This window comes from Dasypus novemcinctus, chromosome 1, assembly GCF_030445035.2.
Source record: "Dasypus novemcinctus isolate mDasNov1 chromosome 1, mDasNov1.1.hap2, whole genome shotgun sequence".
Lineage (NCBI taxonomy): Eukaryota > Metazoa > Chordata > Mammalia > Cingulata > Dasypodidae > Dasypus > Dasypus novemcinctus.
Genome location: NC_080673.1, coordinates 125,812,419 through 125,840,378, shown reverse-complemented (window position 1 = coordinate 125,840,378; position 27,960 = coordinate 125,812,419). Strand labels below are relative to the sequence as shown.

The 27,960-nt window shown below is 35.5% G+C and overlaps 1 long non-coding RNA gene across 1 annotated transcript; it reads left to right on the top strand.

The window, feature by feature from the left end:
• The first annotated feature begins 11 nt into the window (after nt 1–11).
• On the top strand, nt 12–27,020 carry LOC139439237 (uncharacterized). The gene is made up of 2 exons (XR_011649062.1): nt 12–544; nt 26,334–27,020. It is a non-coding gene; the product is annotated as an uncharacterized lncRNA (long non-coding RNA).
• Nucleotides 27,021–27,960: the final 940 nt, after the last annotated feature.

Below are 27,960 nucleotides of genomic sequence, written 5' to 3'. Positions count from 1 at the left end.
AAATCAGCAGAGAAAAGAACACAATGAGATCCGGGGTGCAGGTGTATGGAAATGGCTTCTCTTTTCCTCCCTCTTTTCTCCAGAGGCACTCCCAAGGTTAATGACCAAGGCCACCCTTGTGGATGCAGGAACTCAGAAGGGCACGTTTACTGCCATTTCTCAAGGATCAATCTCATTGCCACCTACAAAGTATCTTACAGTTCTGCTGCATTAAGTCAGCAATCAGTTGCCTCAAAGGGAAGGCGACCCAGAACTTTATGAAATAAAGGACAGAGAGAATGACACAAGAGAGGAGACAAAGATGGGACCAGGGGACTCACAGCTTCTGGAACTGAGCACTTCAACTCTAGTTTCCACATCATATTTATTTGGAAACTAACGAGCAGCTGTTTGCTGTCAGAACTGCAACATCATCAACAATAATAGGAAACAACTGCAACATTTATAATAAGAGGAAGCAACTGCACCATCTACAATAAGATAACATTTACAATAACAGGAAGCAATTGCAACATCATCTACAATAAGAGGAAGCAACAAATAGGTAAGTCAGTTTCCCACAACACAGTTCCACATTCTAATAGTTCCCTGGTCCATCCGCTTTATAGCAGTTCTGGCCGCGACCTCCCACAAAGCCACTCTGGGAAAATGATGGTCACAGGTCTATTCAGCATAGAACTTATCACCTTCATTCCAGCAATTTTAAGTACAACACTATTATGACATCTGGCAAAGTTGGGATACTGCCTATATAGACACACAGCTCACTACAAGATTTGGCTCACAGCAAGAATTTAAAAATTTGAAGTCACATATCCAAAAATCTGATGAGAGACATGGAAGTGTTACTCAGAAAACTTCTTATTCCTATATTTGCATACATAAACATTTTACCATTCAGTTTTAGAGGTTTCAAGGATCTTCTAGAGCCCACCCACAGCCCCTAGATTACCCATGCTTCAGTTCTTTTAGGTTTAGCAACCTGATCAATCAAGCACTATCTTGGCTCCCTTCAGCTCCCTCCTAAAATCCTAAGTCATTGTTTTGTCTCCGTAGGTCCTGACTTGCAACTTCATTCTTATCCCTTCTAATTTCCTGAAAGCAACTTTTTATTTTTCAATTTTAGTTTTAGCATTAATTCATTATGGTCAATGACCATCCTGTTCTTTCCTTTCTGCTAATCTTGTAATAGAATTCTTTCTCTGTATTTGTTTTGCCTTTAATTTTCACCTCTCTGCTGTTCTCTGTTTCCATTAATAAAAATAATTTTTTGTCAGGCATGACATATGCTAGGTACTTAAAAATAATAACCATAATAATATTAGTTAATTAATGAGAACCTGCTAGACATTGTGCTAGAACTTTTCCAGCCCTTATTGCTAATCCGCACAGCAAGCCTACAAAGTGAGTTAGAACCCATCTTACTGAAAAAGATTTCAATGAGCCTGGAGATTAAGAAACTTGGTAGACTTCATTTTTTTCCTTAAACCAATTTTCAACTTTTCTTAAATAAATAATTTTTAAAAATCAGCATTATATTTCTCCTGGAAATGCAAAACAAAAATGACTTGCCAAAAGAGAAAACTGTAAAAACAAATACATAACTGTTTTTTAAAACTTTGTGTATACACAAGCCACTGCCTGTACATACTGCTCTTATTCCATAGTCTTCCCTTAAATTAGTGCTGGTTTTCTTTCTGTCCTTCTGTTCTCTTCTCCTTTCTGCCTTTTAAATTTCCTTCTGAATCATGTCTTTCTCCCTACTCTCATGTGCATCAGGTTGTTTCTCTGAGGCTTCTAGGATTTTTCTTCCCCAAATATAACACCTGATCTGGCCTTTTATCCTGAGACACCACAATCTTTTAGACCAAGAAACCCAAGTGTATATTTTCTATCTATACTACTTCTTCAATGCAAATACTGGCACTGTAAAAACATCATTAGGACCATTCTTGCTCCAGCTTGAGCCAGAAGGGAGAGGGATGGTTATGCCCAATTCACAGGCAACTTTGAGGGGTGGAAGCTCCTTCTCCATGAGGTATTTGGCTCATTGTCTTGAAGGCCACGTTGTCTGATGAATCCCACCTGTCTCCTTTTCCAGACCTTTAAAGATCAGAAGGCTATATCCTCTTTATTCCTCAATTTACATGTTCTCTCTAGGTGATCTCTGGCAGTCCCATGACTTTAAATACGTTTTCAAAAGTGCTGGCACTAAAACTTGTATTTCTGGCCTGGACCTCTCTCTCTCTCTCTCTCTCTACCGTTGCCCTGTTTTATCTCATGCAGAAGAATGATTTTCCTAAAGCAGGAATAAGAGCACATCATTTTCTGCTTAAAGGCAACCAGTGACTTCTTTTGTTACCAGAGAAAAATCAAAACTCACTCACATAGACTACTAGACCCTAAAGATTTTTCTGGAGACAGGACTCTGTTCAGTCCATTTCTATAGTATTTTAAAGCTATGCCTTGTTTATATATTAAACTTCCTGGTTTCAGTGTTTCATTTGTGTTTAATACAGTCTTTTAATTAATGATATTCTCTTTATTTTTCTCTTCTTCTACTCACTTTATTTTCTAGTTATTTTCAGGCTTCATTAAAAACAAAACAAAACAAAACAAAACACCATTTACCACAGAAAAAAGAACCAGGGTTTAAATCCCAGCCTTTAAGTTTACTGGACATCTGATTTTAAGTACTTAACCTTGTTAAGCCTCAGTTTCTCATCTGTAAAATATGGAAAGCTTGTGAGATTATTACTTCCCCTGCTGATGGTATTTGAGTAGCTATGGAAATTTAGGATATAGCTAAGGAAACTTAGTTGGGATACATTTTGTTTGGGTTTAGTAGAAATAAGCATGTGATTTGCCATTGCTTCTGAGGATTAATGCTGAGGATCTTGGTACAGAAATGGCTTCAAGGGCTATGCTGCTTTTGCCTTCATCGTGGCATGAAGGAATGGGGCCAGAGACTCTATGAGACATAAATGTACTCTGTGGTACCCACCACTGAAATATGTGAGTAGTGGAGGAGGAACAGGTTTGAAATGTGTAGAGCCAGAAGCTAACTTGGATTATTCTTCTAAATTTGGTGATGTTTGTCAGCTTTCTGAAATATATAATTTGCTTTCATTTATTTTCTGATTCTAAATAAATATTAAGTATTCACTTTAATATGTTTTATTCATAATTGAGTATTCTTTTTAAAGGAGTGCCTGGCAAGTTGTGTAAGCTATAGGCTGCATAAAAACTGGATCTACCCCTGTTAATGGGAAGAATTTTTAAGGCATTCATAGCTTTTTTGTGGGTTAAAAGTTGCTTCGCTAATAAAACCAATCTCATGAATGGGGAAAACAGAACTGGAAGGAGTTCTAACGCACTTAGGTTCCATGAATTTGGTGCTCTTGGTAGAAGAGGTTCTAGGGTATCTAAGTGCTGTTATTTTGTAATTAAAGGGAAAAAGTGGCAGAATAGTTTCTTGATGTGGGGCTCAGGGCAAGAGCAAGAGGATGCTGGTTCCTGCTCTTGGTGGGGAATCTTGTATATATATTTGTCGTCTGTATAACCCTGGTCTCTAGTTTTGACCTCCTGATGGTCCTTCTGGGGCTCAAATGGGACCTAAGGCAGCATTCAGGATAAAGAAACAAGACCTGGAATTCACAGAGCAGTTTATTACAACCATCCTTAGTACACCTGCAATTCCCAGCTTTCCTTCCCTGTATTGTATTTCTCCAAAGCACTTATGCCATTGGGCCTATTGAATGTTTCATTATTTAGTGTCTATATACCCCAATTAGAATGTACGTCAATGATGGCCGGGCTATTTTGCCTGTGTTCTGTACCGCTGTATATCCAGGGCATAAAGCAGTATTGGGCATATAGTAGATGTTAAAAAAAACTGTTGAATGAATGAATGCTAAAATTGGCCTATGGTATGATGAATTGCCATTTCATTTGTTTAAGAAAATACCATTTTCCTTCTATACTTACATAAGTTAAATCAAGTACCAGATTAAAAGGTATGCAGTCCTCATTTCTCACATTGAAGCAAAATCCATAACTCTTATTTGTATCCACCTTTCCACCACCCTACAACTCCTGTTCTTGGTTAGTAATGTGAACATATGCTTGAATTGCACCATTCAAGGTGAGGATAAGAGTACCTCTTAAGATCTCCCTTCTTTAAAAATTGCTTTATCTTATTTTATTTTTATTTTAAAACTAATATATAATCATCATTAAACGAACACTTCAGGATTATGTAACATAGAATTTGAAAGTCTCCCCTCTTCTGATTCCCCCTCTGCTAAGATGACTACTATTAAGAAATTGTTCTGTAGCCTTCTTAGATGTCTTCTCTTCCTCTTTATAAACTGTCAACTAGTTTCCCACATATTTACATTGAATAGAAAGAGGCTGGTTTTGGGGGAAGTGCAAAAAGTCAATAGAAGACAGGGTCCTTGAGCTTCAGAAATCTGAAACTGAAATATAGAGGTAGGGCAAATGTATGAAAAAGACATAATAGTTCTGAAGAAATATACGGAAGTATATTTCTGATTACTAATTAATACAGTGAAAAGGAAAAACGTAAGTACTAGAGGACAAAGGGCAATGGAGCAAATGTGCCCAAATGTGGTTAATTGAGGAAGAGGACCTGTTGGTATCATATAATGATAAAATGGAAATAAGCAACTCTTTATTTTTCTATAGTGCTTTTCTTCCCAAACAGTTAAAATTGTTTAATTAAAAGACATTCTTCTCATACACACACAAACATGCATAAATATATGTATATAATTTTTAAAAATAGGGTATTCCTGTTCATGGTAACTCCTTAAAGAAATGACCACCAGGGCTTTATGCTGTTAATTCCCTGGAAAAAATTTTGCATTTCTGTGACACTGATAAATACACTGATTTGAGTCATGTATAAAAAGGTAAATACAATTTCGTCCATTCCTGTGTAACCAGGAAAGGAAAAAAGAAATCCCTTTGGGTGGCATGGATAAAGATCTACTTGCATGCAGGCCATAATTTAGAAATGACTTCTGGATTTGTCAAGCTTTTTGACCTGTATTCAGAACACTCTGAGAGGGCTCATGCCAGCAAGTTTACAATACTGTATTTATCTGCAGCCACCTGCAGAGCTTTAGTTTCCAGCTGCTACTTTTTTTTCAATTCATTGGCACTTTTAATCTAAAATGGCTGTCGACCAAATCGTGTTGACTAAGAAAAGAAAGCAGAAGGGAAGAGTTTCCATAAATCCATTATTTTATTGGGACAAAAGAGCCAGGATTTTCTGAATCAACCTTAAGAAGTACAGATATTGACCGTGCTAACAATACTAGTATCCTTCCTAAATAACACATTACAGCGCACCTCACTGGCTCTATTGAACGGAAAGTCATGCCAAATGAAAGGAGATAAAGAAGCCCAAACTGCTGCTTCTAACAAGGTGTCTTCAATAATGCTCACAAGGCCGATGTTCATTGATTTAAGACCTTGTCTCCTTCATGAATCCTCTTGAAGCTCTTTGGCTGGGAGAAAAACACACCCACCCACACAGAATGTTAGATGAAGAAAGATTTGTTCCCTTTCTGCTGTCCTGCTTCTTATCCAGCCCATTTAATCCTTTGGCTCTTTCTCTTGTAGCATTGTCCTGGTCATTTGCAGTATTGAATTGGCAATGTACGTTTGTCCTCCTAAACTTAGACTTTGTGCATGTGTATTTACATATAATAGAAGCCTTGTTCTAGGTTTTCGAATAGGAAATTGTTTTGTTTTTTGAAGCCATCTTCTTAGGATGAGCAACTGAGGGAGAGCACAGCTGGCTTTTGAAAATTGAATTTCTACTGAAAGTTCCCTGCTATTATCTTGACACTCTTATTATTACCAAAGCGTTTGAATATTAGGTATGACAATGAACACTCACTGCAGGGAAGAGAGGAGCAAGGCCGTAAGTGGGAGGGGGCCACTAACAGTTGCGCCCCCTGTTGCAGCCATAATAATTTAATATTCTCATACTGGGAGGCTCCATTTTGTTTGGCTTGTATGGAGCTACTCAATGTGTTGTTTCCCTTTAGCCAAACCACCAGAGTTGTCCCTTGAACAGCCTGTAAGACTTCAAATAAAGGATCATGCTGATAATGGCCTAAGGGCAGGGTTTCTTGTTTTGCCTGTGAGTCAGTGGTTTAACTATTACACTGAGGGAGGCTTCTAGGTTTTGAACAGAATTTATTTCAAGGTTGTATTAAACTTGTTAGTAGATCAATAGATTTTATTCTTATTGACTACATGTCTGCTCCCAAAATACGGGGATGGCATATCCACTAAATGATAAAGACTAGATACATTGGAGTTGCCACATGCTGATACTTCATTCTGTTTGTTTTGTACTTTGTAGCTGGATTAATTTCCTTTCGTAGTGCATTTAACTCTTTCATATAAAATTCTGCTCAATATCAGGTAGGGTTTAAAGCTGCCAAGTTAAACATGATTAGCTGAGGAGGCAGATTATTCTTTCAAATAATATCTACTCTTGTATTTTTCTTGGTATCAATACAGATGATAACCGCCCTGAAGTCTTTAAAGCATGATCATTTAAAAGTAGATTTATGAGTTCGGCTATTTATCTTGTCACAGTATGGTATATAAGTAGGGTCTGTCTTGATCCATATCATTGAAATATATGAAAGATTTTATCATGTTTATAACATTGCACTATGACAAAATTTTAGAAGATGGTTACAATTAGCTCCAGGGTTTCTCTGAGACAGAAAAGGAGAAGAAAAAAGAAAGGTTAATACATTTTCTTATTTGTAAAATTGATTTAGACTGGGAAATGGGGGCTTATTTCTCAGTCTGGATGTAGTAGAGTGAAATGTTAAATTAGGGCAACCTAACTACCATGTGGTTTTGGATTATCATGGGTTGTCTCCAAGACATACTTTAAAAGAGAACAAGAGATATTAGTAGAACTGTTAAGCATTTGGTCCTTTGTTTTTATTCATTTGGATCCAAACAGTGCGAAGCTCTCACAGGAAAAAACCTGGCTTAAAATACCACATCACCATGGGAAAGTAGATATTTCAGTTGCGGCATTTTTTCAACTGCTAAATTTATTTTAGGATTTTGAAGGTTTTACCTGTTGATAGAGGTTTTTTTCCTTTGACAATACCTCTGATCAGAGTTTAAGCAGAGTGAGCTCGTTAAATGTTAGGATGTGGTTTGAAACAACCCTTTGAGATTCCCATGACCACAGGGATCTTGCCTCTTGTTTTGGAGCCCATGACCTCAGGCATGAAGGTCAGAGGTCATCGTGGCATTTTGTGTGCTTCTATTTACTGTGTCTTTATTTGGGATGGTGTAAAGAGTTATCAATGCCGGGCCAAATCTTCATCTCGAAGTTGGGTTGATGGAGCATTTGAACATGAATGATTATTATTAGTATATTTATGCTGAGTCCCCATCAAGAAGAAAGCTCTTTAAGAAGTGATTCTTGACCATTAATATGACCTTTATCACGATAGTGAAGAGTGTGGTTTAAGTTAAGGAACAGACCATCAAGTGTAACACCCTCATCTTTCTTTTCATGTGTACATGTATATATATAAAGTGCCAGATAAACAATACTGAAGTCAAGCATAAGGGAGATTCTTCCTTTTACTAAGATAAGAATGCTGAGATGGACATGTGTCTAGTGTCTGCATCTTTTTTGAACATCCAGAAATTCTAATGATCAATTTAAAAAAAATATATATGTGTGAAATAGACACATAGACCATTCTGTGTGATATTTGGTTGCATTTACATTTTTTTTTACAAAGTTTCAAACTTGGGTCTAAGGAAAGCAAGAGAGAAACAAAATGAAACAGATGCAGAAAGACATGGATCATTGAATTAATTCAGGTCAAGATGATTTTAAAAATCTAGTAGAGAATTTTATGGGGGAAAGTATAAAATAAAATTTCTATAAATTAGATTTTTAAATTCTTGGTGGTAAGTATATTAAACTTGTGATCTAATTATTGATGGAGAATAGATGTAGCAGGGCCACTGTTCTCCCTTGAGCTCAGATTTCCCTTTAGGTCTTGTTTGGTAAGCATCATCTTATTTTACAGGGCAAACCTGGCATAGATATTACAGCTGAAGAAGGCAGATTGGCTTAGTAGCCAGAAGCATGGACTCTGCATCTCATTGCCCTGGACCCAATCCCAACCCACCACTTGCTATTTGGATGACTGCACAAGTTATACTTCCCTATACCTTAGGTTTCTCATTTGTAAAATAAGGTTGTTGTGAGAATATTAAAGAAGTTAATGTTTATAGAATGCTGCAGTGCATGGCACATAGTAATCACATTCAAGTTCTACCACCTGATTCTGTGGGTATGAACTCATTTGTAAATGTGACTTTCCAAGCTCCTATTTCAGAGAAGCCAATTGAATCAGGGTGTATCTTACTCCAATATGGCTGTAGTCCTCATTAGAAAAGGAAATTGGTCATGGAAGTAGGAACTAGAGGAGGAGAGGGAAGAAACAGATCACCCTGTGATGGAAGATTGCCGAACCCCACACCAGAATGCTACACACTCTAGGAGAAAGTATGATCTGGCCATACCTTGTTTTGGACTTGTACTCTGCAAAACTGTGAGATAATAAACTCCTGTTTAAGCCAATGGTATTTGTCATAACAGTGCATGGTATTTGTCATAGCAGCCCTGGCAAACTAAGACAGTCCCATAAAAAGATGTGTTAAATCCTAATACCCCAGGACTTCAGACTGTGACCTTATTTGTTGTTGCTACAGATGGATTTGGGAAGCTTAAAACTTCACACTGCGGTAGGGTGGGTCCTAATCAAATATGTCTGGGAGGACTTTTGGACACAAATAAACAGACAATCATGTGAGGAATGAGATGGAGAATTCCATGGATTGCTGGCAAGCCACTGTCAGAAGCCAGGAGAAATTCTTTCCTACAGACATCAAAGGAATCTGTGAGCACCTTGATTTCAGATCAGTAGTCTCCAGAACTATCAGACAATACATTTCTGTTGTTTAAGATACCTAGTTTGTGGTACTTTGTTATGGCAGGAAACTAAGATAGTAATAGTTCCTCCCCCATAGGCTTACTGTTAGGATTTAATGAATTAATACTGAATATGTGAAATGCTTGCAATAGTGGCTGGCACAGGGTAAGTGTTAGCAATTATTATTCTACAGAATAAAGATCAGATTTTTCTGAACTCAAAGTCAGTTCTTTTAGAAAATTTATACTGCTAACTGTACAAGGGAGATTTTTCTCTTCCTTCACATACAATTCTTATAAAAATATCAAATATGCTGGTTGGAAATTCTGACACATGATCATACTTGGGTCTACAGATTTTAAAATCCTGTGTTAGAAATCATATAAGGATAGAAGAGATTAATTTTCACAACGATAGCAATAAACCTCTTTAAGGATCTACTTGCAACTTACTTTGTCTTATTTCTTTTATTCAGAAATAAAATGTAGGTTCCAGAAAATGTCCATATCTTTTAAAGTGAATTTTGGGGAGTCTTCCCCCTTACCTCCTAGGCAATGGTCTTCTTGAGAAAACTCTGCCCAAATTGAAATAAGTATGTTTTTTTTTTTTTTTTTTTGAGAAAGTGGCTGACACTGATTCCCTATTAAATTCTGAGTACATTCTGGTGACACTGGTGACAAATTATGACTTCTAGATCATTCAGTTGTTAGAGTTTTGTTTTTACATAGTAATGTCCACTGAGAGCTCTTCATAATTTGAACCTTATAAATAACTTCTAATTATTTCCATCCATCCATCCATCCATTCAACACACAATGGTTGGAAGCCTGTATGCTTGGCATTGGGGTTGGTACTGGGTACCTAAGATAGAACATGTGTTTTATTCAACTGGTCTGTATGACCCTCCTCAGTGTTTTCCTTGCTGTGGGTTGTGACTTATTTGCAGGTTGTAAAAGAAATTCAATAGATTGTGCCCAGAATTAAAAGAAATGGAGTAGAATTGAAAATAGCAAAGTGCGCTGCATGTAGTATTGTTTACTGAAACTTAAAATATCTTTTTGTGTCTATCTTAAAGACTTATATCGATTTCACTGTGTAAAATGTATTGCTTTAGTTCATGATGTGAAATCCTGCCCTAAGTAAAATCTGTATCTCTCTACACTCCACTGCACCTCCTTTATCTCTTCCTCTCTTGTCTGTTCCAACTGGTCTCTTGTTTTCCCTCCAGCTTTCCAAGGATGCTCCTCTCCCAGGATCTTTGCATTTGTTCCACTTGGAAAGCAGTTCCCCCAGAACACTGATCCTGATTTCCTTTAGGCCTCAGCTGTAATCTCACCTGTCTCAACTTCTCAGAGATTCCCTGCCTTGGCCACTCCATAAAACAGTCCACCGAGCCCCTACCCCCTTAACTTGGCCTCAGTTTATTTCTGTAGAATAGAGCTTATCACTACACCACATGCTTGGTTTTGTTTGCTTGTTTGTTTTTTTCTTTGCTTGTTTGTTTGTTTCATCCCATCCAAATGAATGTGTCATGATTTCAGGGACTTGATTATGGTCACTACTGTATAGAACAGTGCCTGGCATGTAGTGGTGCTCGAGAAATATTTGTTGAATGAATAAAAGAAAGAAAGAATAGGTAATGGAATTAAAGTGTCATATTGGTTAATTTAAGCTCCTGAGAGACTTCCTCCCACAAGATTTGTCTTTCCCTTCTCTTTCTTGCTCCCCCTGCTTATGACTGCTGCGCTCTGAACAGCCTGGAGAGCTCAGGGGTTCTCTGAACCCTCAAAACTGTGTAACATGTTTGTGCCTCTGTTCATGCTATTCCCTCTGTTTCAAATGCCCTCCTCTCTTTCTCCCCTACCTCCCACATGTCCTGTTTCTTCAACTGGATAACTTGTTTCTTCAACTGGATAACAGGATTCAGTTTGGGCTTCATCTCTCTGTAGAATTCTTCCATGATCTCCCTGGCTATGGAAGGGGCTTCTCTGCACTTTAATATCACTTTGTGAATTTTCAACTTTAATGTCTGCAAGTTATAAATTCTGTGAATTTTAAATAGTTGTTTCTATTGCTCCTTACTTGTGAGCTAGTGGAAAGCAGAGATGAGTCATTCATATTTTTATATTCCTAGAATCTCCATAGTGCCCAGCACTCAATAGGAAATCAGTAAATATTTGTTGAACTGAAAGGAAACATATTTGAAATTCCAGACGGTTTATTTTTTAAATTATCCAAACTGTATTTCCTTGAAATTGACATGTAACCTTTGTTTGGCAAGTTTTATAAGATCTTTAATCAGTTAACAAAGGCAGACAGTTTCATGGCTTTTTTTGTTGTTTTTCACTTCTCAACAGCAAACAATTCTCAAAAATTGCTTTGAGCACGAGGAGAAGTTACGTAGCATGCATGAAGTAAAGATGCAGACTGCTCCCCGCCCCCCTGCCCTGCATCACATTTTTCTATTGTACATGTTAATTTTCTCGGGATGTTTATTCAATGCATGGGTTCTTCTTGCTTTTGTTTTTAATTTCTGTCTACTTCCTGAGAACTGAAGTAGGTGGAAGGGAATTTGAGTAAAACGTGAAGTTTACTTTTTAGGTCCTGAAATGACTCTGGTAAAAGATTTGCAACTTTGTGTGATTTGCATTTAATACTTGAAGCTCTGCATCCTTTTTGCTGTGGATAATTGAAAGTTGACTGAACATGTCAACTACCAGACTAAATATAGACCTCTGAGGAAAATTTATTCTTTGCACTTCTTTGCCTTTTTACTGTGATGAAAAGAAAACGAAGAAAATAAAAACAAAACAAAACAAAAAACCTGGAGACTCAATGTGCTGTAACTCTAAAAGGTCATTTCAGCCAGTGCTTACCTTCACAAAATCCTGATAATACAGAGAAGACAATACAGTGATCAAAAGCAGTGATGAGATTTTTTAGCAGCATTAACCGTCATGACCTAGCAAAATGAAAGAAAATGGTTTAACAGAACTGTCAGCTTCAATATAGCTAATAAAGGCATGGATAAATGTTTATTACATACCGGAGACAGATCATTTCTGTACAGAAATTGAGGATGACCTTTACTGATAACTCTTATCTGCCTGATATCCTGTGAGAGTGGGAGAAGGAGAGAGAGAGAGAAGCATATTTGCTGATATTTATGAAAGGAGAAATTATCATTTGCAAATAAAACTTTTTAGCAATGATTATCTCAAGTTACCCTCTTGCCCTCACCCTCACCCCCACAGATACATACCAAGTGGAAATATAAATCTTCTCCAGGGCACCAAATGTATCTGACAGTGCCTTTGGTAAATTCAGGGACATTCTACCTAAACTAACTACGTCCTAAAAAGCAAAGAATATGAGGAGATGAACATGAATAATTTTGACTTCTAATTTATTCTAAGATTTTCCAAAGATATTGCAATATTACCACATACTTTTAATGAAAGTGTCTCACCTGTAACTACAAGTTTTAGAAAAATTAATAACCAATCCATGCCCATTCTGACAGGATAAGTTAATTAAAACATGTTAAGATATCCAAAACATGTTAAGAAATTTTGATAAATATTGCTATTTAAATGCCACTTTATATTATATTGGTTTTTTTTTTTTTAAAGATTTATTTATTTAAATTCCTCCCCTCCCCCGGTTGTGTGTTCTCTGTGTCTATTTGCTGCGTCTTGTTTCTTTGTCCACTTTTGTTGTTGTCAGCAGCACGGGAAGTGTGGGCGGCACCATTCCTGAGCAGGCTGCACTTACTTTTGCGCTGGGCGGCTCTCCTTATGGGTGCACTCCTTGCGCGTGGGGCTCCCCTACGCGGGGGACACCCCTACGCAGGGGACACCCCTACACGGGGGACACCCCTGCGTGGCAGGGCACTCCTTGCGCGCATCAGCACTGCGCATGGGCCAGCTCCACACGGGTCAAGGAGACCCGGGGTTTGAACCGCGGACCTCCCATGTGGTAGACGGACGCCCTAACCACTGGGCCAAGTCCGTTTCCCTATATTGGTATTGTTATTTTTGTTTTCACTATGAAACTGTTAGAGGTGGTGATGGTATAGGTAATGTCAAAAGGATTTTGTTTTTGTTTATTCTTTTCTTTTTCATTCCAAAAGGAGATTTCTTGGTATTTTAGTCAAATTGATTATAATTAAGTAGAATTGTCATAAAAAACAAAGTAGATATCTGATGCAATGATTTCAGTAATTCAGGGAAGAAAACGTAGAAAGTTTGTCTGAATTATTTAAACCCTAAGCTTGTTTTTTTTTCAGAGACACGTCAAATCTTCTTATATTGTTCTCACAATAGTTTTATACATCTGGTGGCTACCCAGTACATTTTAGCTAATGACAGTATTTATGACATACAGGAAATTTTAGACATGTGTGTGTGTGATTTTACTACGCATTCTTGTTTTAAGAGATGTTTATATTTAAGGCTAGTTTTACTCTTAACTTAATGTTTACGCTAGAAGAACATGCATAATAGAATAAAATTGGGAAGGATAGGGACATGCAGTGAATGGAATTCACTTGATATTGAAAAATGATAATTCTTATTTTTAAACGGAACTTGATTTAGTAATAGAGGTGGCACTAGAAGCCTTGCATCTGTGTAGTTCTGTGGCTTAATGAAATGCCTTTCCATTTTTTCCTCCCTTCAGAGACTTGTTTTTAGAATATATTTATTTATTTATTAAAACAAACCTAGGAGCAACTGTTTTACACACCTCATATGCAGTAGCTCTGACAAAAGGGTTGGTGGTATTTAGAAGACATCCTTGACATTTTAGGCCTGGGGAAAGTACGGGTTTCCTCTCTCTCTCCCTTTTTGTCTTTCTCTTTTGCAGCTGCACTGTCATGAGTTCCCTCTGCCCATTTGGACTGCTCTGAGCCACTGATTCTGCTGCTATTAAGAGAGCACGAGTTTTCCAGAACATCATAGGGGGCTTGTTTGGCATTTACTGTTGAATATAGATTCCGCTGAGGCTGAAAAATACAAAGCAAACTAATTCTATCCGATGAGATAAAAACAACAGTTTGTGCCTGGTCATAAACACATCATCTCATCCCCGGAGCCAGTCTTCACACTAAGTTTTCCTCTAAGCACCTTTTTTTTTTTTTTTTTTTTTTTACATATAGGAACTATTTGTCTCTCTCTCTCTCTCTGTCTCACACACACACACACACCCTGACTGAGAAAAAGAGCAAGTGAAGCATCAGACACAGAAATCTATAGCCTCTCTTTGGTTTAGATAGCCGCAATTATTAAGAAATTATAAATTCGCAAATACTGGGCAAAATAAAAGAATTCTTTTACCTACCTTTGTTTACCATCTTAAACTATCATTTGTTGAAACCATAAAGAGCAGAAGAGACAAATTTGTAATATATTGGAGCTGTAATTTGATAAAGAATAAACATTTTTACTGTAAAAGTTCTCATGAGAATCATCTCTCTCTTTAGATTGATAGCTTTCTGTGCTATTCAGATTTGGTACCTCAAGCAAGTTTGGTATCTAAAGAAAGTTATAGCAAGAATGAAGTTGACTATTTTTAGCATTTATGTGAAAACTGAAAGCCTCAAAAATCTACTTGAATTAATTAATTTTTAAAGATTTTTCCAATGAATGTCTATGAATACATAAAGAAATATGTAAAGTTTTGGTGTATTTCCAGTCTTCCCCCAACCCCCTGGCCTGTATTTTACCAAATATATTATTTAATATAATAGTAAAATATTTTCATGAACAAATGCTATTCTTCTATAACAGACTTCTTTTTAGCTGTGAGCATTTTTATATGAATGCATTATAAACTATTGTTGGATATATAGGTTGTGTCCATTTATTTACTATTTTAAAATACAATGGTAATGAATATACTTATACTGAGAGGTTGTGCAAGTCTGTAATTAGCTTAGAATATGAAAATATTTATAGCTTTTAGTTCATATTACTCAATTGCTGTCTTGAAAGATTATACCAATTTATATTTTCACTTGCACAGTAAAAGAGTACATACTTCTGATCACTCTTATAACCCCAGTGTTAGTATTTAATTTTTTTGCCATTGTAATAGAAGCCAAATATCCAATTCAGAATGACAACTAATATCCATTTGATGTTTTAACCATCATTTCATTTGTTAGTAGTAAGTTTGGACATTTTTTCATATTTTTTGTCTGGCTTTCTTATTTTATGAATGGCATGTTCCTCTCTTTCCTCCACTCAATGTGAATGTTTTTGTTAATTATTTTTTTAAAAGTTCCAATAAGAATACTATTAATCCTTGCCTGTAATGTGTGTTGGAATTTTTCTCACTATATATATATATATAATTTCTTTATCCATCATATGTGCTGGAATATTTCTTAAATTAACTTGTTAGTTTTCTTTTAATTTTGTTTAGGTAACTTTTTAAAAAAATACTTATTTTTTTATTATCTTATTTTTTAAAGATATATAGATCACACAAAATGTTACATTAAAAAATATAAGAGGTTCTCATATACCCCCATTCCCTACCCACCCCTACTCCTCCCACATAAATAACCTCTTTCATTAGTGTGGCACATTCATTGCATTTGATGAATACATTTTGGAGCACTGCTACACATCATGGATTATAGTTTACATTGTAGTTTACACTCTCTCCCAGTCCATTCAGTGGGTTATGGCAGGATATATATTGTCCTGCATGTGTCCCTGCAATATCATTTAGGACAATTTCAAGTCCCAAAAATGCCCCCACATCTCATCTCTTCTTCCCTTTCCCTGCCCTCAGCAACTACCACGGCCACTTTCTCCAGATCAGTGCTACAGTTTCTTCAATTACTAGTCACAATAGTTCTATAGTAGAATACCAGATAAGTCCACTCTAATCCATATTTTATTCCTCCATCCTGAGGACCTTGGGACGGTGATGTCCACTCCACCTCTAAATCAAGAGGGGGCTTAGATCCCACTGTCTGATGGATGGGATTCTCCTGCTTGTAATTTGTAGACTCTCTTGCTTTCCTGGTGTGATGGACTTATCCAACCGATCTGGATAAGTCCAACGAACAGGAGAGTAGGTGTTGCAACTCTGCTGACGCTCAGGGCCCAGCTGGCACATGGATAGTCCAGAGATTCAAGTCTCCTGACCATAAACAAACCCCAGCACCAACTACAGGTTCAGTAAAAGTGACCAAAGAGGTACTTGTAGAGAATCATGTCTGAGTCCAACTCCATCACACTCAGGAGCACAAATTCCAAAGTAAGGCCCACTGGCAAGGCACTGGACTCCAGAGCCATCTGTCATGACCGTAGGACCTGCATGTCTTCATAGCCCTCAGGAGCACCAATACCTGGGGTTGTATATACTTTGGTGTTGAGGTAACTTTTGACATGGAGAAGTTTTAAATTTTTACTTGGTGAAAGCAATATATTTTCCCATCTACAGATAAAAGTCTACTTATGTATTCATCTAGTTATATTTATGTATTTTTTACATTTATTTCCTAATGCACCTAAAATTAACTATTCTGATTTTATTTTATCCAAATAGCAAATAGAACTAAAAATCTTTCTTGACTATTTCATCCAAGTGGTACTCAACCTTCCCTCCCAGCAATTTAAAACAATACCTTTTTCTTTGTTCAGTGCTTTATATTTTGATCTCTTTCTGTACTTTTTATTTGGTTCCATTAATTTGTATATTATTGCACCAATATAAAATTTTAATTATTGTTTGTACCACTATAAATACTCATTATTATCCTTTTTCAAAAGCATTTCGATCATTTTTTAAGTTATCTCTGTTAAATTTTATTTATTTTTTAAAGAAGTTTTAAATTATATAAATGTTACGTCAGAAATACAGGGGATTCCCATATACCCCACACACCCCCACACACACTTGCCCCCAATAACACCGTATTTCATTAGAGTGGTACATTTGTTACAATTGATGAACAAATATAGACGCATTGCTACCAACCTATAGTTTATATTATAGTTTACACTTTGTACCACACAATTTTTTAGGTTTTGACAAAATGTAGAAGGCCTGTATCCATCATTATAAGGGTCATGCAGAACAATTCCCATGTCTCAAAAAATGCCCCATGTTACAGCGCTTCTTCCCTCTCCCTACCCTCAGAACCTCTGGTAAGCCCTGCCTTTATATCAATGTTACAAGTTCTTCCATTATTAGAATAATAATTCTATTTTAGTCCACTGTTGCATTTCCCCCTTATGTTTGTTCATTCCTCAGTCTTGAGGATTTTGGCATGGTGATGCCCATTCTGTTTCTGATTGAGAGGGGGCTTCGAGCCCATGGGGCAGATGGATGAAACTGTCTTGCTTGCAGTTGTAGATACATTCTGTTTTTTTGGAATGGGTGCTGTCCATCATCATCCTTTTGTTAGTTACCCAGGGTAAGTCCAATGAACTGGAAACTAGGTATTGGCTGCAACTCTGCTGAGATTCAGGGCTCAACTGGCATATGGATAGATGGAAAATTTAAGCCTCAGGGACATATATTTAATGAATATAGAACTAATTATAGGTTCAAATAAAAGGAATAGAAGAACCATGTGTAGGGAAATTATAAATGAGTCTGTTATGTTGGTGAACATGTATTCCAAGGTAAGGCCAACGGACAGGGTGCCAAATTTCTGAGATTGCGTGCCTTGCCTATAGTGTCTAGATGTCTCTAGAGCCCTCAGGAGGACCCCTCCTGAGGCCCTGTTTATTGTGGCAGTCAGCGAGATCCTCCTGAGATGTGCCTAAGTGTAACCTCTGGAATGATTTTCCGACTCTGAAATCTCTTAGCCATAAAAACTCATTTGCATTTACTATTTCCCTCTTTTGGTCAAGGCCTTTTCCCAAATTCATCACTATTAACTATTTTTCAATATTTATGGCTGTATTAGTCAGGGTTCTCTAGAGAAACAGAATCAACAAGAGATATCTGTCAATAGTATGTGATTCTATAAGAGTCTCTCACACAGCCGTGGGGAAGCACAAGTCCAGGTTCCGCTGGCAGACTGCAACCAGGGGCTGCAATGAAAGTCCAATGAAGGTCCTTGAGGAGTCCTGGGAGATGTTGGCTGTCCAAAGACAAGCTGGGAAATTCTCTCCATGCTGGAATCACTTCCCCTTTTAAGGAATTCAACTGATTGGGCTAAGCGTCGCTCATTGCTGATGGCAGTCTCCCTGATTTATTTAATTATAAGCAACTATCTATGATTTACTACCACAGTAAAGTCAGTGGTGACCAAAGGCCATAAATGCCCTTGTATTATAGTTAGCCCAGTGCTTGCTTGACCAAACAACTGGGCACAATTTCCTGGTCAGTTGACATAATAGCCTATCCATCACAATTGCTTCACAAGATCTTTAGAACAGTTTTTTCAAGTTTTTAAAAATAAAACATAATGTAGGTAAGAAACAAGACACTAAATGGAGATTTTCTTTAAATTAGATTGTATTTACCCCCACGGAGAATTTAACATTGTAAAAATCTAGACTTTCTATCCATATTTTAAAATTATTTTTATATTTCCTCAAATTTTAAAAAATTGTTATTTATATCAATGTTACAAGCAACTCAATGAATATAAGATAATAGCTATAATAACAATACATCTGCTTTGGTCAGTGGTTACACTCCCCCATGACAATTTTTGTTCATTCCTCCATCTTGAGGAGTTTGGGACGAAGTCTTCTCTGACTGCTTCAGGCTGAGAAGGGGCACAGATATTATGGGAAAGAGGAATAGAATTATTTTGCTTGCATTTTAAGATACTCTTTGTTTTTAGTGTGGAGCTGGATAGTCCTCATCATTTTGTTAATTGTCCGGGGCATCTTCAGTAAGACTTTGAACTTTCATTTACATGTTTTATTAATACATTTATATGGACTTTTATTTATATTAGGATTTCTTCTTGGTATTTACTATCTCTAGATATTTAATATTTTTGATTGCTTTTGAAAAATATGGATTTTTTTGAAGTGGTATTGTTGATATGTCAGAAAAAACTTGCATATTTGTATATGTATTTTATAAATGACCATCTTATTACTCTTATACTATCATATTAGAGAATAGTGAATCTTGTGGGGTTTTCTTTTAGAAAAGATAGTCTTGTTTTTTGCCTTTCCAGGATTCATACTGTTTATTTTTATTTTTCCAATGCACTGATAAGAATTTCCATGACAGTTTTCATAATGGCTTTGATATCCTCATTTGTTCCTGATTTGAATGAGAATATCTTTACTGTTTTGCATTATTTGAAATGTCATCTTTAATTTGATATTTACTTCTTCAACATATTAAGAGATAGGCCATTTATTCCTAGTTTAAAATGAGTTACTCAGAACTGAATTTCTTTATTAAATGCATATTTGGGCATTGATTAAAGAAAATATTTAGTTTTTCTATTTTTGGTTATTTACATGATGAAACAATATTAAGATATTGAAACATCTTTGAATTAATTTTAGATATTTACTGGTCAGAGTAGAACTTTATTTTGATGTTTTTTATGTATTTGATGTTATTAGCAAGTTTTATTCTTATTTTCTATTAAGTTCATTATATGAATTATGTTTTTTAGCTATGGAACAAGCATTATCAGTTCCTCAGCAGACTGAAAGAACTTGCCCATAAAACTGTTTGGGATTTAATTCTTTGGTAAACCTAAAAATGTCCTTTTTAATCAATTTCTAAAACTTTTTGCTCTCTATTTTTGTCATTTACATATTTTCTTATAAGTATTCAATATCTTAAATGTTATCAAATTAATGTTCTTAAAATTGTTCACATATTCTTCCATAGTAATTCATTTCAAGTCTTCTATACATTAAATTAGTTTTGGTAATGGACATTTTACTAGAAAGTACTTGATTTAAGAATACTATTTTGAAATAAATATTATTGAGGTATAACTGAGATACAATAATTTGACCTTTTAGAAGTTTGAAGAGTTTTGACAAACATACATAACTAGGTCATATTTTATATAGAAAAAAATTCCTTTCTACTAATAAGTTCTCTTTTACCCCTGCTTAGTCAATACCCTCTCCATACTTCTAGCTCTAGGCAACCACTTACCTGCTTTCTGTCACTCTAAACTAGTTTTGCCTATTCTTGAATTTCGTAGGAATGGAATCACGCAGGATGTACTAATTTTGGTTTGGTCTCTTTAATGTAGCATAATGTTCTGTAGATTCTTTATAATGTTGTATATATTAGCAGTGTTTATTATTGATGTATCACAATTTTATTAATATTTTATTGTATGAAATATCACAATTGGTTTTTCCTTTCTCCTGTTGAAGGGCATTTGGGATGTTTACAGTTTTTGGCTATTACAAATAAAGCCACCATTAATATTTGAGTCTATCATTGTGTAAACTTAAGTTTCTGCTTCTGTTGGGAAAATACATAGGACTGGGTTTCTTGGTCATATGGTAAGTATATGTTGATCTTTTAAAAACATCATCAAGAGGCTTTCTAAAGTGAGTTTAACATTTTATGGTCATGCTGCAATGTATGAGGGTACAAGTTGCTACATACCATCATCACCACTGGATATTATGATACTTTTAAATTTTAGCCATATTAGTGCATATGTGGTATCTCATTAGGTAATCAATTTTTATTTCTCTGATGATTAAAGGTGTTAAAAATCTTTCTTCTTTAATCTGCTTTACTGAGGTAACCAGTAGATTATACATTGTCGAAGAAAAGATTAGTGAGCTTGGAAAGTTTGGGAAAAAAATATATAGATATATATATATACCTGTATTAATCAGCCAAAGGGGTGCTGATGCAAAATACCAGAAATCAGTTGGTTTTTATAAAGGGTATTTATTTGGAGTAGGAGCTTATAGATACCAGGCCATAAAGCATAAGTTACTTCCCTCACCAAAGTCTTTTGCCACATGTTGGAGCAAGATGTCTGCCGATGTCTGCCAGGGTTTAGGCTTCCTGGGTTCCTCTCTTCCTGGGGCTCATTTTTCTCTGGGCTCAGCATTTGTTTTCTCCACAAGGCCAGCTGTAGACTGTCAGGAGACGAGCTCTGCCTCTCTTTCTGGGACTCCATTCTCTCTGTGTTCAGCTGCTCTGCTCCTCTGTGTGCTTACTTTCTGGCCTCCAGCTCAAAACTCCAACACTGACCTTATCCATGTCTTTTCTCTGTGAGTCTCACACACTACTGACATGGTTCAATCAAAGTCAGAATCATAATTTAATCAATTAAAAGTGATACCTCTGACAGACCAGTTTACAAACATAATTCAATAAATATTTTTGGAATTCATAAACAATGCCAAACTGCTACAATACCCAAAATGAAACAGATAGGGGAAAAGACTACAAAGAAAAACCCATGAAAACACCGTGGAATAACTTCAAATGGCCTACTACACACGTAATTGGTATTCCCAAAGAAAGGATAGAGAAAAAACTTGAAATTCTGTTTGCGAGTTGATAAATGTTTAGGGTGTTATGTCCTTTGAATGAATGGCTTCTTTATCATTATGATTTACTCTTCCTTATTCCTGATGATATTGAAATCTACTTTATCTTATGTTGTTACTTCAACTTTCTTTTGGTTAATGTTATCATGGTATATCTTTTCCCACCTTACTACTTTTAACCTAATTGTGTCTTTATATATAAAATGGGATTTCTTGTTGGAATCCTAGAGTTGGGTCTTGTTATTTTATCTAATCTGATAATCTCTGCCTTTTAATTATGTCATTTAGGCCACTTACATTGATATGGTTGGTTTTGATTCTACCATCTTACAATCTTTGTTCTCTATGTTCCTTCTGTTACTTATTCCCTTTTCCTTCTATTCTGCCCTGTTCACTGATTGAGAGTTTTAAATGATTTGATCTTCCTTGTTTTATCAGTGCTTATTATTACTTGTAACTCTTTGTAGTACTATGCTAGTATTACTATGGCATTTATATCATCCATTTTTAACTTATCACAGTCTACCTTTAAGTGGTATTATATACTTCACTTTCTGTAAAAGCACCGTACAAGAATAAACTTCCATTTCTTTCTTCCCCTTCTTTGTATCATTTCTGTCATTCATTATACATCTAAATATTTTATAAGCTCAATGTTATGTTGTTAATAGTTTTGATTTAAACAGTCAATTATCTTTTGAAGAGATTTAAAGAAAAAAAAGTCATGTTTTTCATGTATTTAATATTTACAGTGCTTTTCATTAATTTGCGTAGATCTACATTTACATCTGATTTCCTTTCATCTGTTTGAAAGTTTCCTTTAACATTTCTTGTAATGCAGTTCTGTACTGTCTATCAGCTTTATTCTGTTGTCATTGTTTGCTTTGTTCTTCTAAAAGTAATATGCGGGAAGTGGACTTGGCCCAGGGGATAAGACACCTGTCTACCAAATGGGAAGTCCACGGTTCAAACCCCAGGCCTCCTTGACCCGTGTGGAGCTGGCCCATGCGCAGTACTGATGTGTGCAAGGAGTGCTGTGCCACGCAGGGGTATCCCCCACATAGGGGAGCCTCATATGCAAGGAGTGTGTCCTGTAAGAAGAGCTGCCCAGCACGAAAGAAAGTGCAGCTTGCCCAGGAATGGTGCCGCACACACGGAGAGCTGATACAACAAGATGACGCAACAAAAAGAAGCACAAACAAAAAGATTCCCGTGCCGCTGACAACAACAGAAGCAGACAAAAAGAAGAACATGTAGCAAATAGACACAGAGAACAGACAACTGGGGTGGGGGGAGAAATAAATAAATCTTAAAAAAAAAATAAAAGTAATATGCATTTTTTGACTGCTCTTAGGATTTTCTTTTAATCACTGGTTTAAGCAATTTAATTATGATTTGTCTTATTGTGGTTTTCTTCATTTTTCTCTTGCTTGAGGTTAATTGGGCTTCTTGGGTCTACGGATTTATGGTTTTAATCAAATTTAGAGACGTTTGGTCAAGATTTCTTTAAATTTCCTTTCTATTCCAATTTCTTTTCACTTGTTATTTCTGCTAGCTTTATTTCAGATTCTATAGAATTTTCTATGTACACAATTCATGTATGCAAATAAAGACAATTTTATTTGTTCATTTTAAATTTGCATGATTTTAATTTTTCTGGCCTTACTGCACTGGGTAGGGCCTTCAGGACAATACTGAGTAGAAGTGGTGCATGAAGATATATTTGACTTCTTTCTGAACTTAGGGGATAAGTGTTCAATCTTAAACCATTAGGTAGGATATTAACTACACACTTTATCTAGATAGAAGAAGTTTCTTCTAGTTCTAGTTTGCTGTTTTAGTTTCAGAAAGCTGCTGGGGCATTATACCAGAAATGGGTTGCCTTTTATAATGGGTATTTATTAAGTTAAAGGCTTACAATTCTGAGGCAGTGTAAATGTCCAAATCAAGGCATCATCAGGGATACTGATCAGTGAGATGCTGTTTCACTGAAGGTCAACTGCTGATGAACCTAGACTTCTTCACACAGCAAGGCACATGGAGGCATCTGCTTCTCTTCCGGGTCTCATTGCTTTAGCTTCTGGCTACTCCATCTGTGGTTTCCTCTCTCCCGTGATTCTCTCTGAGCTCCTAGGTTCCTTCTCTCTGTCTCTGAGGCTTTTTCCTCTGTGTGTCTGCTCTCTCAGACTCCAGTAGAGGACCAAGACCCATCCTGGACCATGCCTCACTGAGCCCCCAACTGAATCCAATCCAATAAAAGGAACCCACACCCACAAGAATGGATAATCCAGAACATGATATTTTCTGGGAGTCACATTAGCTAAGAATTTTTATGTGATTGTGTGTAGAGTTTTATAAAATATACTTTTCACATCTATTGAAAAGACCATACAGTTTTTTTCCTTTATGCCATAATTTGATAATAAAATTGATTAATTTTCAAATGTGAAACCCACTTTGTTTTCTTTGCTTAAATCCCACTTGGTCATGATGTATTAACTATTTGCAATGCTGCTGGATTTTATTTGTTAATATTTTCTTGAGATTTTTTGTGAATGCATTTATGACAGTTATTTGTCTGAGGTCTCCTATTTTTGTAATGTCCTTTTGTTAAATTGTTTGAAATCAGGGTAACGCTGGCCTTTTAAAATATGTTGGAAAATTTTTCTCCTCCTCTATTTTCTAAGATATTTTCTGTAGGACTAAAATTTTTTCTTCCTTAACTGTTGATAGAATTCAACTAGTAAAGCCAATTGGTTTTGTAGTTTTCCTTGTGGGAAAGGTTGTATTTACAAATTCAATCACTGAATTAGATAGAGAACTATTTTTTTTATAGTTTTGTTATTTTCTGCCTTTCAAAAGTTTTTCCTTTCATATAAATTGTTTAATTTATTTGTGTCTTGCCCCCTTTTCCTTTGATTAATCTAGCTAAAGGCTTTTCAATTTTATCATTTTTTTGAAGAACCCTCTCTTTTTCATTGATTATTGTTTATCAGTTATATTTCATTGATTTCACATCTCATTAATATTATTTTTTTCTTCTACTTTTTTGTAGTTAATATGTTATTGTATTTTAACTTCCTGTGGTGTAACTTTAAATCATTAATTTTAGACTTTTCTTTTTTCTAAGATAAGCACTAAAGCCAATACATTTCCTTTAGGCATTGCCTTAGTTGTGTCCCACTAATTTTGATCTGTTGTATTTTCATTTCCATTCTGGTGAAAATATTTTCTACTTTCTTTTTTTTTTATTTCTTATTTGATTCATGGGTTACTCAGAAGAGTGTTGTTTAATATCCAAATATTGGGTATTTCCAAATTTTGACAACATCAGTTTCTAATTTAACTCCATTATATCATAGTACATACTCTGTATTATTTAAATCCCACTAAGTTAATAGAGGATTGCTTTGTTGGATCAAATGTTCTATAAATATCAATCATGCCAAGTTGGTTGATTATGTTGTTTAAGTCTTTTAACTCTAATTGATTTTTCTTGTATAGTTATTCTATTATTGAAGTGAAAAGTTGAAACTATAATTGTGGATTTCATTCCTTTTCTTTTCAGTTCTTTCAGCTCTTGCTTTATGTATATTGAAGCTCTGTTAGTTACAGTGCACATATTTAAGATTGCAATGTCTTGATTATTTGACTTCTATTATTTTGAAATGTCTATTTTTAATTTTGATAATATTCCTTTTCCAAAGTTAACTTTCCCTGTATTAATTTTGTTCCTTCAGCTTCTTTTTCTTAATTAATTAATTTTTAATTAGAGAAATTGCAGGCTTAAATCAAGTAAAAGCACACAGAAAACACAGAATTCCCAAATACTTCAGCCCATAGAGTCTTCCCTATGTATCAAACTGTATATTTCTGTGGTACTTTTGTTACAATTGATGTAACAATATTATTATAATTATACTATTAACTATAGTACATAGTTTACATTAGGGATCACAGATTGTGTTCTACAGTCCTATGTGTTCTTTTTAAATTTTTATTATAGTAACATTTATACAACCTGAAATTTCATTTCCCCTTTTACCCCACATTCAGTGGTGTTGATTACATTCACAATGTTACACTACCATCTCTACCATCTATTACCAAAACAATTCCATCAGCACAAATGGAAACTGCATGCCAATTAAACCTGAACACCCTATTCCCCACTAAACCCCATACCAGCTTTGAAACCTATATTCTAGTTTCTGACTCTATGAATTTGCTTATTCTAATTATTTCATTTCAGTGAAGTCATACATTTGTCCTTTTGTGCCTTGCTTATTTCATTCGACATGATACCATTAAGGTTCACCCATGTGTCTGAATATATCAGAGCTTCATGCTTTTTTACTTCTGAATTATACTCCATTGTATATAGATACTACGTTTTGTATATCCATTCATCTGTTGATGGTTACTTGGTTTTTTTTTCTTCCTTTGGCAACTGTGAAAAATGCTGCTATGAACATCAGTGTGCAAATATCTGTTCAAGTGTCTGCTTTCAATACTTTTGGGTATATACCTAGAAGTGGTATTGCTCGGTCATATGGTATTTTTATATTTAACTTTCAGAGGAACTGCCAAACTATTTTTAACAGAGACCCCACTATTATACAATCCCACCAATAATGAATGAGTGTTTCTTTTTCTCTACATCCTCTTCAATGCTAATTATTTTCCCTTTAGTCACAGTAGACATTCTCTAGTAGGTATGAAATGGTATCTCATTGTAGTTCTGATTTGTATTTCTTTAATGGCTAATGATTTTCAGTATCTTTTAATGGGTTTATTGACCATTTATATATCTTCTTTGTAGAAATATCTATTCATTCACCAGAGTTGCAATACCTAATTTCCAGGACAACTAACAAGGAGATGATGATGGACACAGCCCATCACAGGAAACAGAGAGCATCTACAACTGCAAGCAAGATAGCTCCATCCATCTTCCCCATAGGATCTAAGACCTTTCTCAATTAGAAGCAGAGTGGGTATCACCATCACAAAATCCTCAAGATTGGGGAATGAACAATGGACTAAAGTAGACATTATTATTCTACTTTAGACTTATTATTATTCTACCAATGGAAGAACTCTTATCATTGATTTCAAGGCAGTAGCCACCAGAGGTTGTGGGAGGTGGGAGAGGGAAGAATGGGTAGGTGTAATATGGGGGCATTTTTGGGACATTGGATATGTACTGCATGACATTGCACTGATGGATACCATCCATTGTATATTTTGTCATAACTTGAAAAATTGTGCAGGGCAGAGTATAAACTATAATGTAAATTGTATTCCATGACTGCTAGCAATGCTTCAATAGGGATTCATCAATTGTAACAAATATACCATACTAATGGAGGAAGGATATTGTTAATGTGTGAAAATGTGGGAGTGGGAAGGAGTGGGGCATATAGGGATCCCTTATATTTTTTCTGTAACATATATGTAATCTAAAGCTTCTTTAAAAATAAAAATATTAATTTAAGAAAAAGAAATATCTATTCAAGTCTTTTGCCCATTTTTTAAAAATTGTTTTTTGTTTTTTTCTTTTTTGTCTGTTTGTTATTGAGTTGAAGGATTTCTTTATATTCTGGATATTATACCCTTATCAGATATGTGGTTTCCAAGTATTTTCTCCAATTTAATGGTTGTTTTTCTACTTTCACAATCAATTCCTCTGATGTACAAAATTTTAAAATTTCAATGAAGTCTCATTTCTCTATTTTTTTTTTCTATTGTTGCTGTGCTTTTGGTGTAAAGTCTAAGACACCATTGCCTAACAAAAATTCCTGAAGATGATTTCCTTTGTTTTCTAATATGAGTTTTTTAGTTTTGGTCCTTATATTTAGGTCTTTAATTGATTTTGAGTTAATTTTTGTATATGGTGTGTGGTTGGAGTTCACCTTCGTTCTTTTGCCTATGGACCTCCAGTTTTCCCAGTACCATTTGTTGAAGAGACTATTCTTTCCCCATTGAGTGGAATTGTCTCTCTTGTCAAAATCCATTTTGGCCATAAATGTGTGGGTTTATTTCTGAACTCTCAGGTCTATTCCATTCGTCTATATGACTGTTCTTGTGCCAGTACTACACAGTTTTGCTTTTTGCTGTTTCATAAGTTTTAAAAATGGAAAGTATGAGTCTTCCAACTTTGTTTTTCCTTTTCAAGATGGTTTTGGCATTTCAGAGCCCTTTACCATTTCATATAAATTTGATGATTGACTTTTCCATTTTGGAAAGAAAGATGTTGGGATTTTGATTAGGATTGTGTTATATCTGTAAATCACTTTGATTAGAATTGACAACAATATTTTTGTCTTTCAATTCATGAACATGGAATATCCTTCTATTGTTTTAGTTCTTCTGTGATTTCTTTCACCAGTGTTTTGTAGTTTTCCATGTACAAATCCTTTACATCCATGGTTAGATTTATTCCTAGA